Genomic DNA, 17,908 nt, shown 5'->3' with positions numbered 1-17,908 from the left:
AACAATGTGTATAATATGGATAAATGTTGCAGACTACATAATTTTTCTTTCCAACCTCTGCCTCTAAAATATTCATTGGTTAAGGATCTATTGTATTTGTGGTATTGAAATAAAAAGAAAAGTATTTATAGTTAATGCTACATGTGATTTTATTTTATTTTCCTCAAGAGAATAAGAGGCAGTAAGTTTCAAGTTTAAGTTTTTATATGCAGATTTTCTGATAATAGATTCACACAATTATAAAAGCACACAAGAGAAACACTTGCCTAATTGCTGAGAAAAACAGTTATAAAAACAGACTACAAATCATTATTCAGTAACACACTCTCTTCTGTTATTACTCTTATTTTACCATTAGCAAAAAATGATCAACCAAATCATTACCTTTAATGTAATTTGAAAAATATTTTTAAATTACATGTTGCTGACAATAAAGACCTAAATGCCACAACTTTCTCACATGTGGCTCCATTAATATCTCCAAAAGAAAGGCAAGGAAACACAAGTAATAACATGTGCACACAATGATCCTGTGGTGCAAACTATTCCTCTGTTCTGTGTGATATCAAAATATGCAGAATGCATTTATTTAATATGCATCGCACCCTAAAAAGGTATAGGTTTCCCTCGCACATATGTGCTAGTCGTTGCCGACTCTAGGGGGTGGTGCTCATCTCTGTTTCAAAGATGAAGAGCCAATGCTGTCCGAAGACGTCTCTGTGGTCATGTGGCCGGCATGACTCAACACCAAAGGCGCACGGAACGCTGTTACCTTCCCACCAAAGGTGGTCCCTATTTTTTCTACTTGCATTTTTACATGCTTTCGAAACTGCTAGGTTGGCAGAAGCTGGGACAAGTAACAGAAGCTCACCCCGTTACACGACAGCACTAGGGATTCAAACCGCTGAGCTGCCGACCTTTTGATCGACAAGCTCAACGTTCTAGCCCCTGAGCCATCGTGTCCCTTGCATCGCACCCTGGGTCATCATTAATAGCAAGCTGCAACATTGTTTTATTTGTTCATTTATCAAATTTCTACACCGTCTCATCCATCCATCCATGTCATTTAAGTGACTCTTTATCAACAACATAGTCATTAAACATGACTAAAAGCACAGTTAAAATAAAATAAAAATAAGGTTAAAATTTACAAGTTAAAAGTGACAAAGTTGAAAAATTCATAAAAGGCTAAAAGGTTAAGAGGGTGGAATAAGTGCCCTTAAGCCACCAGCCATCCCCAAGGCTGCAGAACACCCTTAAACCCCCATGTTAATTGGCAAAGCCAGGTCTTTATAGACTTCTGGAAAACCAGAAGGAGTGGGGGGCTTGCCTCACCTTTGGGAGTAAGATATTCTAAGGGTGGGAGCAACCACAGAGAAGGCCTTCTTCTTCAAGCTTGCCTTTTGGAATTCTTTAACCCATGGGATTTGTAGCATGCCCTCCCTGCTTAAGCAGGTGGGATGGGTGTATGTAATGGGATTTAGATGGCTCCACAGGATTGTTCTAGTTGTTCACTAAAGGAGTCACAATTTTCATGTATAAAATTCATGTATAAAAAGGTATGTCTTATCTAAATAACTTGTGACTCACCAAGTTGAGGGCATACCATCAATTATGCAAGAAGGTTTACATAGGAGACATTAACAGTAGCTTCATTTAACACGGTATTCCAAAAGAAAAGACAGTTATTATAAGCAGTTTTGCTTCTTAATGAAAGCAAAACTTCCCCTGTGTGCGTGCAAAGGCTCTTAGTACTAAGATTTTGAAATAAAATCAAGTTTGGAAAAGGTATTTTATACTGCAGCTCATTCTTTCTTTGCAGTGAAAGATGGATTGGCCTTTTCCTTTCCAAGCTAACATCAATCCAAGTATGAACTGCATTTCAGAACTTTCTGAATTCTAGCTTGGATCAAGGAATGAATCTACCACAAGCATTACATATGTTGCTGCAGAGTTAATTAGTTTTGCAATAGGGAATAACAACTAATCTTGACTCTTCATCAACGATCAGGTAATGTACCTTCAATTTTTGAAAGATAGAGTGACGGTAATAAAAAGGCTGCCATAAGAATGCTATCTCATTCACAAAACATTTCCAGGGTGGTTATGATCAGTCCCAAAGCACCAATTTACCAGCAGACAAACTGCTGAGAGCATAACAGCAGTAACTTGCTTGGGTATGTGATGAAGATGGCATGTGATTTCTTCTTTTTTTTAATTATTAACTTTAAATATTAAGGTCAGGTAGAACCTGCAGGCATCTATGAGAATGTGTGGGTAGTGAGGAGGCACATGGTTAGAATCAACTGCAATTGCTTGCTTTCTTGTTGTGTACTTTCCTGCTTCAGGAACTATATACCTGCCTATTTCATCTTGCCTTCTGGCAGAGATTACTACCTTGATATAATAGGCGGACTCAATAGTTCCATTGTCTATAAAAACAATTCTAATAGGAACAGAAACACCTGGTAAGATTATCCTTGCTGGTAAAGTCAAAGAGAGTAGTGGGACGCTAAGAGTAATGTGACAGTGCAGGTGATGCAGGCCATTAATATAGAGCAGGTGTGGCTCTGCAAGTAGAATGGAAACAATCCATCTGGGAAAAGAAAAGTCCCTCACCAGAGAAAAGATATTGAAAAAGATATCTTCCGTACTGTTGCCCCAAAAATTATACAGCCAAAACATTTAGAGAAGTGATGGGTGATAGATGTTGAGACACCCCCACTCTCAAGTTCAAAAGGTCCTTTCCTAGATACTAGAGAAGAATACTGAACTGATGAATAGATCTAAGATCTAATCTCTAGCCACACTGACACTGAACAGCACCAGTTCAATACAAGAATCATCAGCCACACTGCCACACTCATCAATTTATCGAAGCCTGGCATTCCACAAGCAATTCCATCAACAGATACATCAACCTACAACCATCTTATGAACCCCTGAGAATTCAAATCAACTGCCCAACCAACCAGTGACAGCACTGACCTTCAAACAATCAACCAATGCAAGCCCCCCAACCAGCACTTCCCAATTACCGTCACCTGATGTGATCTCCCCATCACAAGACCCATACCTGACATGACCCACACCTGACCCCTCACAAGATCTATCATAAGACCCATGACCTAATGTGACTCTGTCCTGATGTGACCTCACAATCACAAGACCTACTGATCGCACAAAGCCCTTATAAGCTGAAGAACACCCAATGCTGACATCCCTTGAATTCTACTGAAGAGGTTCTCTAGCCTGGTAATGAAATGTTCGGAAACCAACCCACAAGCTTGGAGAATGAATTTCCACCTGCATTGTATATCTAAGCTACAGATACTTGCCACTATTGTAATTCTTCAACTTTATTACAACCAAAGGCTAGTATAGAATACAATATAAAAAGTAAAGAAATTGTATAAAGAAGACAAGGTATAACCAGAGTGCCATAGTAAGTACTAAAATCCAAAACAATACAAAATCACAGGTATAAAAATATATTATCATTTTAGCCATTGTCTATCCATTGCAGGATGAAGGCCTTTTTTGCATGTTTCCAACCAACATGGTCCCGAGTTTTCTTTTGCCAATTGGCCCACAAAATCTGCTGATGTCGTCACTCCATCCTGTTTTACGTCTCCATAGACAATTTACTACATGAATAATATTAGGTTGCCATTTTGGAAGAACCCACATTTTTCTGATCTTACATGCTGCCACACAAAATTTTGTCACATAGTTATGGGGGAGCTCTTGTCAATAGGCAAGATGTATAGAAATGTCTGGGAAGTCTAGCAGTGGTAGACTATTGTACTTCATATAGACAAGTAGCACCTGCTCCATTATTCCTACTGGTACCTCTCCATCATTCTAGACACCATTATTCTGGGTAGGGGATTTTTAGCACCACATAAAACAGGCAGTTCACCTTGTTCTTCCATGCCCGAGTAAACCAATTTGATGGGGTATAAACGCAAGTTTTAGATGGTACCTAGTCCTCTGATAATTTAGAAATTGTTTGGATAGGTTTGATGTTCCACATACTAAGCACTCTTATAAAAAGGCACCTCTAGCAAAACAGTTACTCCTTTAAACCCAGTGTAGTTTGAATGTTAAATCTACAGTGTGATGCCTATGTTTAAGACAGCATTAAATAAGATTAGATTGAAATCCTCTTTGGGTTCCCCCCCCCCAATAAACTTACTTAAAAGACTGAATTATTTTTGAAAGATAACAAATCCCAAGAGGATGGGAAATATCCAAATTCTATTGATGCTTGTTCTAATTTTTTTAAAAAAATGGTAACACAATGGCTGTTTGTCAATTCTGCTTTAATGTTTCCATCCTCCCAGCCAAAAGCAAAATAATTTAAAATCTGAAAATACACTCTATTTGCTTATTGAGTTTTACCATGCGAGTATGTGGTAATTAAAAGGCTGCTTCTTTTGGGTCTAATAGCTGTGCCTCTGACAGCTGCATGACAAGTAAAACTTCAGGAATTGTTTTGACAATATCTATTTGAATATTCACCTGTTAAAAGGCACAGACTTTCCAGAAGAAAATGAGAACGCTGCAGTCCTGTTTGCAAATTGGTACATTGACATGCAGTACTATATTATGCAATATGCAGAATGCTACATCATGAGAATTTGAAATGAAACAGGAATTGTGTTAACTAGAGCTAGGTGAATTCTAAATTTTAACTTGCTAGCAGTCTATGGAATCTTATTGGAAATCCTTCTGTATGTGAAGAGATTAACCACCACAAAACCCTGAATATGGTTTGTTACTATATTATATAATAGCTTTTGTGTTCCACCCCTAAACTTTTACACCATTATTTCGATAGACAGATGGCTGAATTAACATTAGTGAGTCTCATGTTCTTTCCAATTTTCTGTCTGTACTATTCATACTTGTACTGAAGAAAATATGGCAAACAGTTGGATTTATTGACCTGAAGAGGTATTATCATTGCTCAAGTTCCTTGAGACTTTAAGTTACTGGCTGAAGGCATGTGCTTTTCATTAGTGCAGAGCAGACACAAATCAAAGCTTGGAAAAGGGCATATTGCCATATCATCACTCATTGTTTAAACAGTGGATTTGTATCAGGGAACAATAGCCCTCTCATAAACCTCAATAATTTCCATCTGGTATTTTTCTTTGCCACATGTGTTAGTTTCCACATCAGTGCAAGACTACAAAAGCACAGGAAAAAAGTTGATTCTTCTGACAGATTTTTTTTTTAAAAAAACCTTGATTTATTAAGGTAGGAGTGAATTAAGGCAACCCCGTGATTCCAATCTGTCTGCAGACTCTATAGGTGTGGCCACTGTAGAGCCTCTACCGTTTTTTAATGGGAAACATATAAAAATTATGTAGGGTTATCTGGAATGAATCTGGGCCTAATAAAAGAAGAGAATCCTTCAGACTATGAGTTCAGCCAACTGCTTACTAGTAGAAGACCCATCTAGATTATTAAGGTTGCTTAGGAAAGATTTGTGGTTGTGCCCATCTAGCTCCTTTGACCTTGAAAGAGGCAGTGTGGCCATTGCTGGGTCTATTAATTCTGGACAACTTTCCCTTGCTGAGAAGATTGTCAGACAACAGATCTAGAGAATCCTAGAGGAAACAGATTAACTGAATTAATTTTAATCAGCTTTCAGCTGCCCCTCTTCTTGAACTGGAAGACTTTCAGATAGTCATCCATACCTCAATCATTTCATGAGCTATTGCAATGCAGTCTATATCAAGTTGCCCCTGAAGATCCTTTGGAAGCTGGTCTAGAATGTGGTAGTGATGGCTCATATGACACGACTATTTTTCAAGCTGCACTGGTGGGCAGTTGGCTCTCAAGTGCAATTCAGTATGCATTTATCACCACTTACAAAGCCCTTTGTGCATAAGTTCTGATAATAATAATAATAATAATAATAATAATAATAATAATAATAATAATAATAATAATAATAATAATAATAATAATATTTTAATTTGTATACCGCCCTTCTCCCGAAGGACTCAGGGCGGTTTACAGCCAAAATAAAAATACAGCAATACATACAATATTAAAAACAGACATTAAAAAACTTATTAAATTTGGCCTAATATTAAAATACAAGTAACACTAAAAATAAATAAAAAATTAAAACCCCATAAAATCAGCTAAAAAATTAAAATTAAAATTCAAGCCAGTCCAGCAAGACGAAACAAATAAGTCTTAAGTTCGCGGCGAAAGGTCCAAAGGTCAGGTATTTTTCGAAGTCCAGGGGGAAGCTCGTTCCACAGGGTAGGAGCCCCCACAGAGAAGGCTCTTCCCCTGGGGGCCGCCAGTCGACATTGCTTGGCTGACAGCACCCTAAGGAGTCCCTCTCTGTGAGAACGCACAGGTCGCTGGGAGATACAAGATGGCAGTAGGCGGTCCCGTAAATATCCCGGTCCTAAGCCAGTTCTTATCTGAAGGATTGCCTATACCGAATGCCAACTGTCTCTACCCACCCAGTGAGAGTGATCAGAGACAATGTACTTTGGGTCCCTTCGATTTAAAAGTTTCATATTGGGCCCTAGGAAGCACACTTATCATGACATCCGCCCTCTGGAATGACATCTCCCCAGAGAATCCCCCAGGCTCCCATCCTGATGACATTCTGAAAGTCACTGAAGACTTGGCCGTTGGGATAGCAGGATGCTGGTTAAATCTTAACAAAATGTTTTCTTTCTTATTGAGAATTTGTCTTCTGATTCTGTAGGTTCTGTATTTTATTTTGTTGTTTTTGTTATAACTGCTTTTTTTCGTGTAAGCTAGCTGGAATCATTTCAAGTTGGATAGCTTCTAAAACAGGGATGTCAAACACATGGCTGGATGTGTTATATTCTGGCTACCCCCACCCCTATTTTAGCAAAGGGGGGGAAGTCACGATACGTCACATGATGACAAAGTGAAGACCCGAGTTTGACACCCCTGCTCTAAATTGTATTATATACCGTATTTTTCGGAGTATAAATCACACTTTTTCCCCTCCTAAAAGAGGCTGAAAATTTGGGTGCATCTTATACTCCAAAAGTAACCCTGCGTGGTGCCCAAAATGGCTACCGGGAACAGCTGCTGCCTTCTCTTACCCCTTCTGCTCTTTGCCTGCTTTAGTCACCTGAGTTCCCTCCAAGGATCAGCTGTGCTTTTGAAGCTATTTTTCAGCCCCAACGCAAGCAAAGCGATCTTCCGTGCTTTGCCTGCTTTTCTAATTGCTGCTCCCTCCGACAATCAGCTGCGCGTTAGAAGCACAGCCCCAACCACAAAACCAGTGAGCAAACTGATGTGCTGAAGCTGACCAGGCTAAGGACTAGCCAGATGAATAACTGGTAGGCAGAATTTTTTCCGTCTATTTTCCCCCAAAAAAACTAAGGTGCGTCTTATGCTCCAAAAAATACAGTAAATAAAAATAGGCTTCGCTCAGTAAGAAAAGGACTTTTAAACCTCATTCCCAAACTTCAAAAAATGAAAAATCCCACTCCTGTAATGCAGTTGCATCTTCAATGGCCTGCCCACTCCCCATTCCCAAAAAAAATGAACACCAAAAGATTTCCACCTGCATAATAATGTATATAAGAATACGCAACACATTTGTTATGATTTCCATTTATTGAACATTTATTATCATCATTTCCCCTAAAGGTATGCCAGAGAAGGAAGACATGTTATATAAATACCTTTCATACTTGTTTCCTTCTATTTAAATGGCAGGATTAATTTTCTACAGCCACATTAGTGGAAAGTTTGTTTTTAGTCATTTACAAAGTACACTTACCATTATTCCTTCTGAGGAAATCTTTGTACTATATCATTTCTGTCATATTATGCAAGCCTGTCGCAAAATTGCAGCTATCGGAGTATATAATTTAATCAAAACATTTCTTAGAGCTCTGGGAAATTATAAGATAATTTAGTTAGAACAAAACTTAAAAAAATCCTAGCAGTCTGTAGTTGTCCAGATAAATGTACCATTCTTTAATTCAGTCCTCACATTAATGACTCACACTTGTACAGATATTAATTTTTATCTATAATGATTGCTACTTGCTTACAAATAACCTGCTGGAGAACAGAGGCACAGATTGTGAGCACGAAACTGGATTTTCATCATGTAACCTGTTATTAATGAGACTAGAATGAGTTACTCCTACTTTTATTTAACATAGTTTTGCTGGCCTAACATAGCTATTGGCTGCAGCAGGAGAAAGGAGGATTGGAGTTTATTTTATAAATAAATAGCATCATTATATACCTGTACATTTCAAACGTACCATGTCACTCAGTTACAGGTTCCATCTAAGTTTGAAATAACACTATTTTCCTTTTAACTTTTAACTGAGCTTCTATGAATGACAGAAAATGAGATTTTTTTTCTTGTAACAGATGTCATCTATGCAAACTTCAGATGCTATTGAGAAAAGACAGGACATGTTCTATCTTACGGTACATGTAATAAAACATTGCTCTACATCTCTGAGCAGATGATGCCACATTAGAAATGATTCTACAAGAATTTTTCAGGCTCGAGAGTCCAAAGAGCCTGCATATATTTTGTGTAGGAACCTTAAATACTCATTAGAAATTAATGCATTTCAGTGGTGGGTTTCAAATTTTTTTACTACGACTTCTGTGGGCGTGGCTTGGTGGGCGTGGCATGACTTGGTGGGTGTGGCTTGGTGGGTGTGGCAAGGGAAAACTACTGTAAAATCTCCATTCCCACCCTACTCCAGAGGAAGGATACAGCAAAATCTCCATTCCCTTCCCAATCCAGGGGAAGGTTCTGCAAAATCCCCATTTCTTCCTGATCAGATGAGACTTGGGAGGTAGAGAATAGATGGGACCAGGGCCAGTCAGTATTTTTACTACCGGTTCTCCGAACTACTCAAAATTTCTACTACCGGTTCTCCAGAACTGGTCAGAAGCTGCTGAAACCCACCTCTAATGCATTTGCCTTCAAAATGTGTTGGCAAAAGAATTCATAATGCATTTATCCAAGCTCTACTATTAAACAATGTATAAAGAGCTTTTTAAATAATTTGCAGTAAGACAGCTGTGCTCCTTAAATTGTTGACATTTTTTAACAAATGTAAAACTATTAAATTTGATCTAGATTTTTATGAACGTAATCCCTTTCATAGTTTTTTTTAAGTTACCTAGACAGCTTACAGAAGAGTGAAAGCAGGGAAAGCACATCCAGTAGTGGAATAATAGAATAATGCATGTAATGATGCTGCTGCTTCTCGGATTTTTGCAGACACCAGTAATTAGAATGAATTGTCAGAATGGGTACAGTAACTTTGACATCTGGCTCAAACTTTAATTAGGGCTTGGAAGATACGAGACCATTATAGGGGATTCTCATGTGTGACTACTCTGACAATGTTGCCACTGATCTCATGACTCATAAAAACTCATGGTCTGTTTCTCTACTCCCATTGTTTAGTGGTGATGGCAAACGAGATGCTGATTTTCTAGCAGAATAATAGTTCCAATATCCAACAAATGGATGGATGCAATTTAAGATCTTTTCTACATGCATATTGGTTTGAGATTAGCGTTGCCCTTACAAGGCAGATGAGACAAAATAAATATGAGAGGAAAATTTTTAAAAAAATGGTGAAAGGGCAGCTGATATGTTTTATTAGCAAGCAACTGAAGGAAATGTTTCTCAGAATTTAACCGACTTCTAAGTCCCAGCAAACAAAAAAACCCCAAACCACCTGGGAATCTATTAAGCAGTTTGCAATATACACAGTTCACAGCACAGCAGATACGGCAAAATCTGCTAGGCGCAGTCTCAAAACACCCAATGGACTTAAGGTGAGACTGCACTTACCTCTGCTTCTAAGGGAAATTTTGTAACAATGCAATCACAGTGTGGCTATTAAAATTGCCTCTTGCATTCTTGGTGTGGCATTCATTATTCAAACTGTTCCTTCCACGGTATTGCCCTGATTGCTTTCTGTATCCTTCTCTGCAATAATTAACCATCCCCCACTCCTCTGGGGAGAGGAAGACTGTATTTCTTTCTACAACCAACAACCAAGTCCAGGTGGTTTCATATATCACACTGAGGCGGAGGTTCCCAAATGTTTTGGGTTCAGAATGCCTTTAGTATCTCAGTAAATTTTCCATGGCAGCCTTAGGCCACAACTGAATTATCTTGCACTAGTAGTTCATGTGGTGTTTGACAAATGTCAAGTATCACTGACTTTTCCTCAAAATGTTTTAAATATCTTGCAGTGCCTTTGTGAGTTTGTTGTGGCACTAAGTCATGGCATTAAAATGTAGTATATTAGGCTGATTTGTTGACTAAGCCCATTATAGCTGAATTCACACACAAAAAGTACTAAATCATACATCATGACTGGTAAGTTATGATTTACATAATGCTTATGCAGTTCTTGCAACTACACATATTAAACTAGGACTAAGTAAAGAAGTTTTTTATTAATATGAACCTAGCCGGTTTCAAATAAATAAGAAGTGAGTATAGAATCTAAACATCGAAGGGAAGGAAGGAAAGAAGTTCCAAAACTTTGCCAAACTTACAAGTATTGAAATCAAGTCTTTATGGGTTTTACTGTGTTCTAACCTACTGCCAGCATTTTAATTCGACCCCAACCTGCAGGATCCTCAAATCACTGAGAGCATATGCACCAAGACAAATTCCTTGTGTGTCCAATCACACTTGGCCAATAAAAAATTCTATTCTATTCTATTCTATTCTATTCTATTCTATTCTATTCTATTCTATTCTATTCTATTCTATTCTAAAAGTATCTCTGGACTCTATAACCCTCTTAATAAAGACAGTTAGGGGTAGAGCATCAAAAAAGGTTCATAGAATCAGAATCATAGAATTGGGTTGGAAGGGAGTTTGATCATCTGTCCAGCCCCACTGCAGAGTTCAGACACCCACTAATATATAATCTTAGACAAATGTCCATCCAATCAAGTAATACTTGCCATGTTAAGATTTAGATCTAAGACCTATGCTTTAAGATTAAACTAACTTCACAAATTCTGGCATCTTGTGAAAACATAAACAACTAATCGATAGCAAGCTTTCTTAGTATACAACTCAGTCAATGCCTGGCAACATTTTCCAAATGTGATCAGCTGCAGCAGTCAAACCAGTCCTGCTGCTCCCTGCATGGGTAAAACAGAAAAGACTATGTATGTCATGAAACTTTGGGTGAAGGTTCAGCAAATACTGAATACTTATTAGTTTCCTGGAGTCTTTGGGAATGGATGGTATACAGATATATCTAATACACATATACAGTACGTACATATAAATACTTTCTGGAGAAACTGAATAGGGGTTTTGCATTCCCCAAATTGATGGCTTTTGACTCAGCATGAATGTGGACTGTCAGAAATTCAGAATTATTGGTAAGGAGGTTTGACTGAGTTAATGCCTGACTTGGTTAAGCACGTTGTGAGAATAAGGCCAAAACTATACACTTCCTTGGATCTACTAACCAGAAGCAGACAGAATAAATACATACAACAATCATACACTTAGTATCCTCCTGTTTAGTTAATTAGAACTTGAAGAAATGCTAAGAACAAAAACATTATATTTCAGTGTTGGAAAAAACATCAAAATCCTTAGGGAATTCATGAGAACTCCAATTTAACAAATTAAAGAAAACAAACTCCTCCCTCGAGAAATTGTTGGTGTTGATGACACAAGGTTGTTATCATGTTCCTGCAAGATTGGAAACACGTATGATTATATAATGTTGCTTCAAGTAAATAAAGTAATTAATCTTTTGCAAGTTGTTGCAAACAATCCCATTTAAAAATTATTTAGGTAATTGCCAAAATACTGGATTTAGAAAGGGTTAGATCTGGATTTTCAAAAAGAAACCCCTTCAAGCGTTGACTTTGAATGAAAGTCTCACATGATAATGAGCATGCAAGATTAATGTGAAAAGTTTGGGAAATGTCTATTGTCAAAGAATCTCATAGACAAAGTGATTATCAAAGGTATTACAAAGAAAGTAGAATTTACAACAGGGGAATGATCTGCCTTTCATGATATGTACTGAACTGTACCAGTATTCTAATAATTTCTGTCACTTCCATCTGTCATAAATGGTATCAGAGACAAGCGTTTCAATTGATGGACATATGGAAGAAAGTCAGAAACTTTCTCAGAATGAAATGCAGTTTTTTATAATCCTTTCACACCATCATTTGATTGCTCTTCTCCAAATAATATTAATTCTTTGGTTTTGTGTGCTGTGTGCGTGTGTGAGCGTGTGTGCTTTTCAGTTGAAAGAGAACAAAACAAAGCCCCTTAATTGGAAGACACAGTTATACATGGAATAATTAAATTTATCAAGTCCAAGACAAACTTTCAGACTTCTATTTCAAGCTCCCTTAGCATAAAAGGTGAAGCAGATATGTAGAGACAGTAATACTTTTAAAGCAAAGTATGCAGTAACAAGCATTGTCAGCCAATCGGTATTGTTTTTAACTCTGTTGCTGAGATAATTTTATTTCACAGACGTAGGTACAAGGTAGTCTTTGGAACCCAGCTTCTAACATTCCACAATACTTTCTTAATTGTTCATATTCCAGAAGATAAGCTAAAATGGCAACACTTACATGCTGATATCCCATAACAATATTGATTTGGCATTTAGTAGTTATAGGATATATAGTTAATCCCTCTTTCAGTTGCCTCTGGTGCAGTTCAAACAAGGGATTGCTACAGAGTTGTTCGATACAGCTCAGACGCTACTAGAAAAGAGATTATAATACTTCTGACACTTCTGATTTATCGGTGACAGTTATTAGAAGCTGTCTCTAACTTGTTGCCCTTCAAATGTGTGAGATCTTAGCTCCCATACACCCAATCTTTATTTTTTTGGCCGCTTATTTATTTATTTATTTATTTATTTATTATATTTGTATACCGCCCTTCTCCCGAAGGACTCAGGGCGGTTCACAGCCAATAAAAAACACAATACATAGAATACAAATTAAAAACTATATAAAAAACTGATTCAATAACGGCCTAAAAATTTAGATACAATTTAAAACCCCATTTAAAACCCCCAATTAAAACCCATAAATTTAAAAAACTAACCCAGTCCTGCGCAGATGAATAAATGCGTTTTAAGCTCGCGACGAAAGGTTCGGAGGTCCGGAAGTTGACAGAGTCCCGGGGGGAGTTCGTTCCAGAGGGCGGGAGCCCCCACAGAGAAGGCCCTTCCCCTGGGCATCGCCAGACGACACTGTCGCGCCGACGGCACCCTGAGGAGTCCCTCTCTGTGAGAGCGCACGGGTCGGTGGGAGGTATTCGGTAGCAGTAGGCAGTCCCGTAAATAGCCCGGCCCTATGCCATGGAGCACTTTGAAGACGTTCACCAGAACCTTGAAGCGCACCCGGAAGGCCACAGGTAGCCAGTGCAGTCTGCGCAGGATAGGTGTCACGCGGGAGCCACGAGGGGCTCCCTCTATCACCCGCGCAGCCGCATTCTGGACTAACTGAAGCCTCCGGATGCCCCTCAAAGGGAGCCCCATGTAGAGAGCATTGCAGTAATCCAGACGAGACGTCACAAGGGCGTGAGTGACCGTGCATAAGGCATCCCGGTCTAGAAAGGGGCTTAGTGTATGTCCAGAGTTTTGCAGCCTTGATCTTCTGTGATTCTAAAGAGGTGTTCAGACATAGAGGCTGAAGTCCAGAAAAAGCTTTTCCAGTCGATACCATTTTCCTTCACCTATTCAAATTTGCATTTGAATATAACCTAGAATAGCAAAAGATACATGGATTAGGGAGCTGCTGAGAGTGACAGAAAGAAAATACTTTGTTCTGCAACATTTCGTATTCATAGATCATTACTTGAGAAAGAGACTGCAAATGTTCCCAAAAGCATCATGTAAAAGGAGAAGAAATGCCACGTTTTATCAGAAGGTTTGACAAGCTGCAACAACGTGGAAAAATTATAGGAACTATTCATTTGTGCCTTTTTTTTTTTTCTTTTAAGTAAAAATAGAAATTATCCATCAACAAAGATGGGCCAAGAAGAGAAGTGGGGCAAGAAGAAAAGTGTGCCTAGATAGCATCAACATTGCAGACGTTCTCAGAGGTGATATCTTGTTATATTGTTACTTAGAGTTTTCCCACTCCTTCGCCTGGGGACATTTAAATCCACCCACATTAATCAAGCATTGCATTTTTGACAGGATAAAGATGATTCAGCCGTATCAAATGCAATTTGCATATAAAATGAGGAAGAAAAGAATGACAGTATAAGCTCCCAACATAATTGTTCTCCATTACAGTCATGTTGCTTCATTTATTTCATTTACTTAAAAGTGGTTCATAGACACATTATAGCTCAGCATTGAGAAATGTATAGACTGAGCTGGGACATTTCAGGAATTTGTTTATGCTGAGATTCATAAAAATGTGTCTATTTTGCATGAATTGTGCTGAACTATTAAAATAAATATCTTTTATGTTGAATTTGATTCCTGGGCTTCTATGGACACATTTGCGTATTTTACTATTAACTTACTGACTTCTTCAGGATATTTATTTATACTTCCCAATCTAATATAATTCCTGAAGTCTCTTATTAGTCTCCCATCCACTGACCAGATCTGACCCTGCTTATATTACAAAACCAGAAGGACTGGCTAAGTGATGCTATTATACTAAACAATAATGTAATAATATGAGCACTGATCAACTTCAGACTCAAATGTTTCTCTGTCTTTCCTAGTTCTGACCCATGAATTATCAGAAGCAACTATTTATTTAAAGCTAAGTAAGGATTCCCCTTACATAACAATAACATTTAGACTTATATACCACTTCATAGTGCTTTACAGCCCTCTCTAAGCAGTTTACAGAGTCAGCATGTTGCCCACAACAATCTGGGTCCTCATTTTACCAACCTCAGAAGGTTGGAAGGCTGAATCAACCTTGAGCCGATCAGGATCGAACTACTGGCAGTGGGCAGAATTAGCCTCCAATACTGCATTCTAACCACTGCGCCACCACGATTCCTATATCAGATAGTGCAAAATTGTTTTGCTGGAATTCCTAATCGGTAGTCCTGCAATATTATCAACTTTATGTGAATAAAGTCCACAATCATGAATGTGTGTTGAGTTGAGCAGTGTTGCTACATAAAAAATGATAAAATATTAACATTGCTCACTAGAATAAGATGTAGAAACACTATTAATCTAAAATTAATGCTACTAAATGATCAAAATTGAACACTTCCAACCGTATATTATTTTTATTAAGTTTTATTAATTAATTTAGACGCATTTGCTGCTTCAAATATTTATTATATCTGGCTCCTGTCAATACACATGCCTTTAGAAAGTCTATAAGTAATGCAAATTTTCTATAAATTATTATTTGAAACATAAGGGCCATTCTTGTTATCTGCTTTTTCTGAATACTCAACAGCAGAATCTGTTCCTTTATAGAACACCACCTATTCTCTTCCCGACACCACTTGGGCTAAAAGTTTCCTAAATGAGCAGACACTGTAATTTCACTTCAGTAGCCTTTTTATATCCCTCCTTTTCTGAGTGCCTTTTGGCCAAGTATCCTACCATTTGCTTTTTGCTGTGTGTTGTAAAACATTGCTTTAGTGCGGCAGCAGGAAACATGTAAGCCTCCATATATCGTAAGAATCCAAATCCCAGCCAGCACAGCAATGAAGCTAAAGGCTAGGAGTTGTAATTCAATAATACCTGAAGGACCACAGGTATTACCTGGCTTTCTTACCTGGCTTTACTGAATAAACTTCTGTGATGTTTACTTGCACCTCATCCTAAAATTCACTTGGAGATTTTAGCTTTCCTTATTTCCTAAAATTTTAAGAAGAAAGGTAACCTGAAGGTAATTTCCAGTTTTTTAAAAAAATTAATAGCTTTTTTAGTCTCACCAAAGCAACAAACTGGCTGAAAAAATCCCAAGTGGGCTTGTTCTGCTGACTATTTGAAGCACGCTATAAATTGGAAAGCTGAGTTTCACCTGATGACACTTCAGAAGTTGCTCATATCTGTCATTATCTAAACCTTTGGGGAGCACCTAGACCAGGGGTGTCAAACTGGCGACCTGTGGGCTGGATGCGTCATGTGCAGGCTACGTCCACCCCAGCTCCGCGAAGGGGAAAAAGTCACAATACGTCACGTGACGGCAATGTGATGCTGCGAGTTTGATACCCATGACCTCGATCAAGGTATGCCCACTTGACCTCTTGCAATTATTTTATACAACTCCCTTAAACCCAGCATTTTTTTTTTAACAAGGAAAGTATAAATTCCGAGCATCTGGATGGCAAAAGGGTTGCTTGCTTAGCTTGGTGAATAGACCAGTGCTTTTTTTCCTCTTTCCCACTTTTACAAATTATGGAGAACTCTAAAACAGCTTTTCGTGGTATAGGTTATGTTTATCTATATTTACCATATAAAAAAAAATACAGCTGAAGCACTTACGGTTGCTACTGCTTCTTATAATTGTTTGATGAGATTTTAATACTGCATTATTTTTAAACATAGTAAAGAAACATAGTAAAGTGAAGAAGGGCTAGTTAAACCAAGGCCCTAACTGAGAATAAGATAGCGTCCATATATTTCTAAGTGTGTGTGTGTGTGTTTGAGTGGGGGGGGATTTGGGCAATCTGCATAATGTATTCATTTTATGTGTGAAGTCAACTCAAGAGTACTGCTAACATACATACATACACGTTCATGCATACTTTAAATGATTTCATTTGTAGCCTGGCTAAGCTATTCAAAACACAGCCACCTTCTCTGATGAACATTTGATTTTTTTTTCCTCCTTCCAAATGGCTTCATTAGAAAATACAGGTTGTCCTTGACGTATGACCACAATGGAACCCAAAATTTCTGTGGCTAAGTGAGGCAGTTGTTAAGTGAGTTTTGTCCCCTGTTATGGCCTTTCTTTTCCCAGTTGTTAAGCGAATCACTGCAGGTGTTACGTTACTAATACGGTTATTAAGTGAATCTGGTTTCCCCATTGACTTTGCTCGTCAGGTCACAAAAGGAGATCACAAGACCCCAGGACACTGCAACGGTCATAAATATGAGTCAGCTGCAAAGTGAATTCTGATCATGAGAGTGCTGTAATGGTCATAAGTGTAAAAAATGGTCCTAAGTCACTTTTTTTCAGTGCTGTTGTAACCTTGAATCAGAGGTGGGCTTCAGCAGGTTCTGACCAGTTCTGGAGAATCGGTAGCAGAAATTTTGAGTAGTTCAGAGAACTGGTAGCAAAAATTCTGACTGGCCCCACCCCATCTATTCTCTGCCTCCCTAATCCCAGCTGATCAAGAGGAAATGGGGATTTTGCAGTAACCTTCCCCTGGATTGGAAAGGGAATGAAGATTTTACAGTATCCTTCCTCTGCCATGCCCACCAAGTCATGCCCACAAAGCTATGCCACGCCCACCAAGCCACACCCACAGAACCGGTAGTAAAAAATTTTTGAAACCCACCACTGCCTTGAATGGTCACTAAATGAACTATTGTAAGTCCAGGACTACCTGTAACACCTTCCTGGCAGCTTCCCTCTTCTATTTAGCTAGGACCAAGAAGGTAATCTGGTTACTTCTGCAGTATATCTGGGCAAAATGTTGCTGATGTGTGAGGAGAAACACTTTTTTCCGCATTCCCAGAGAGTTCTCAAGGCAGAGAAAAGGTTTCTGTTGATCTTTGACTGAGGCCTTGGAACAGAAGGTGGCCACTGGGTCGCTTTGCATGAAGCTGGATTGTTTTGACAGGCTAGGACTGGAAAGTGTCTCGGGTTCGTCCAAAAAGGGAAAAGTCTCAGTGTAAACTGACAGAATGTTTTGGCAGGATTGGAAGCAGCAGCT

This window comes from Ahaetulla prasina, chromosome 3 (genome assembly GCF_028640845.1).
Source record: "Ahaetulla prasina isolate Xishuangbanna chromosome 3, ASM2864084v1, whole genome shotgun sequence".
NCBI classification, from domain to species: Eukaryota; Metazoa; Chordata; class Lepidosauria; order Squamata; family Colubridae; genus Ahaetulla; species Ahaetulla prasina.
This window is presented reverse-complemented; position numbering follows the sequence as displayed.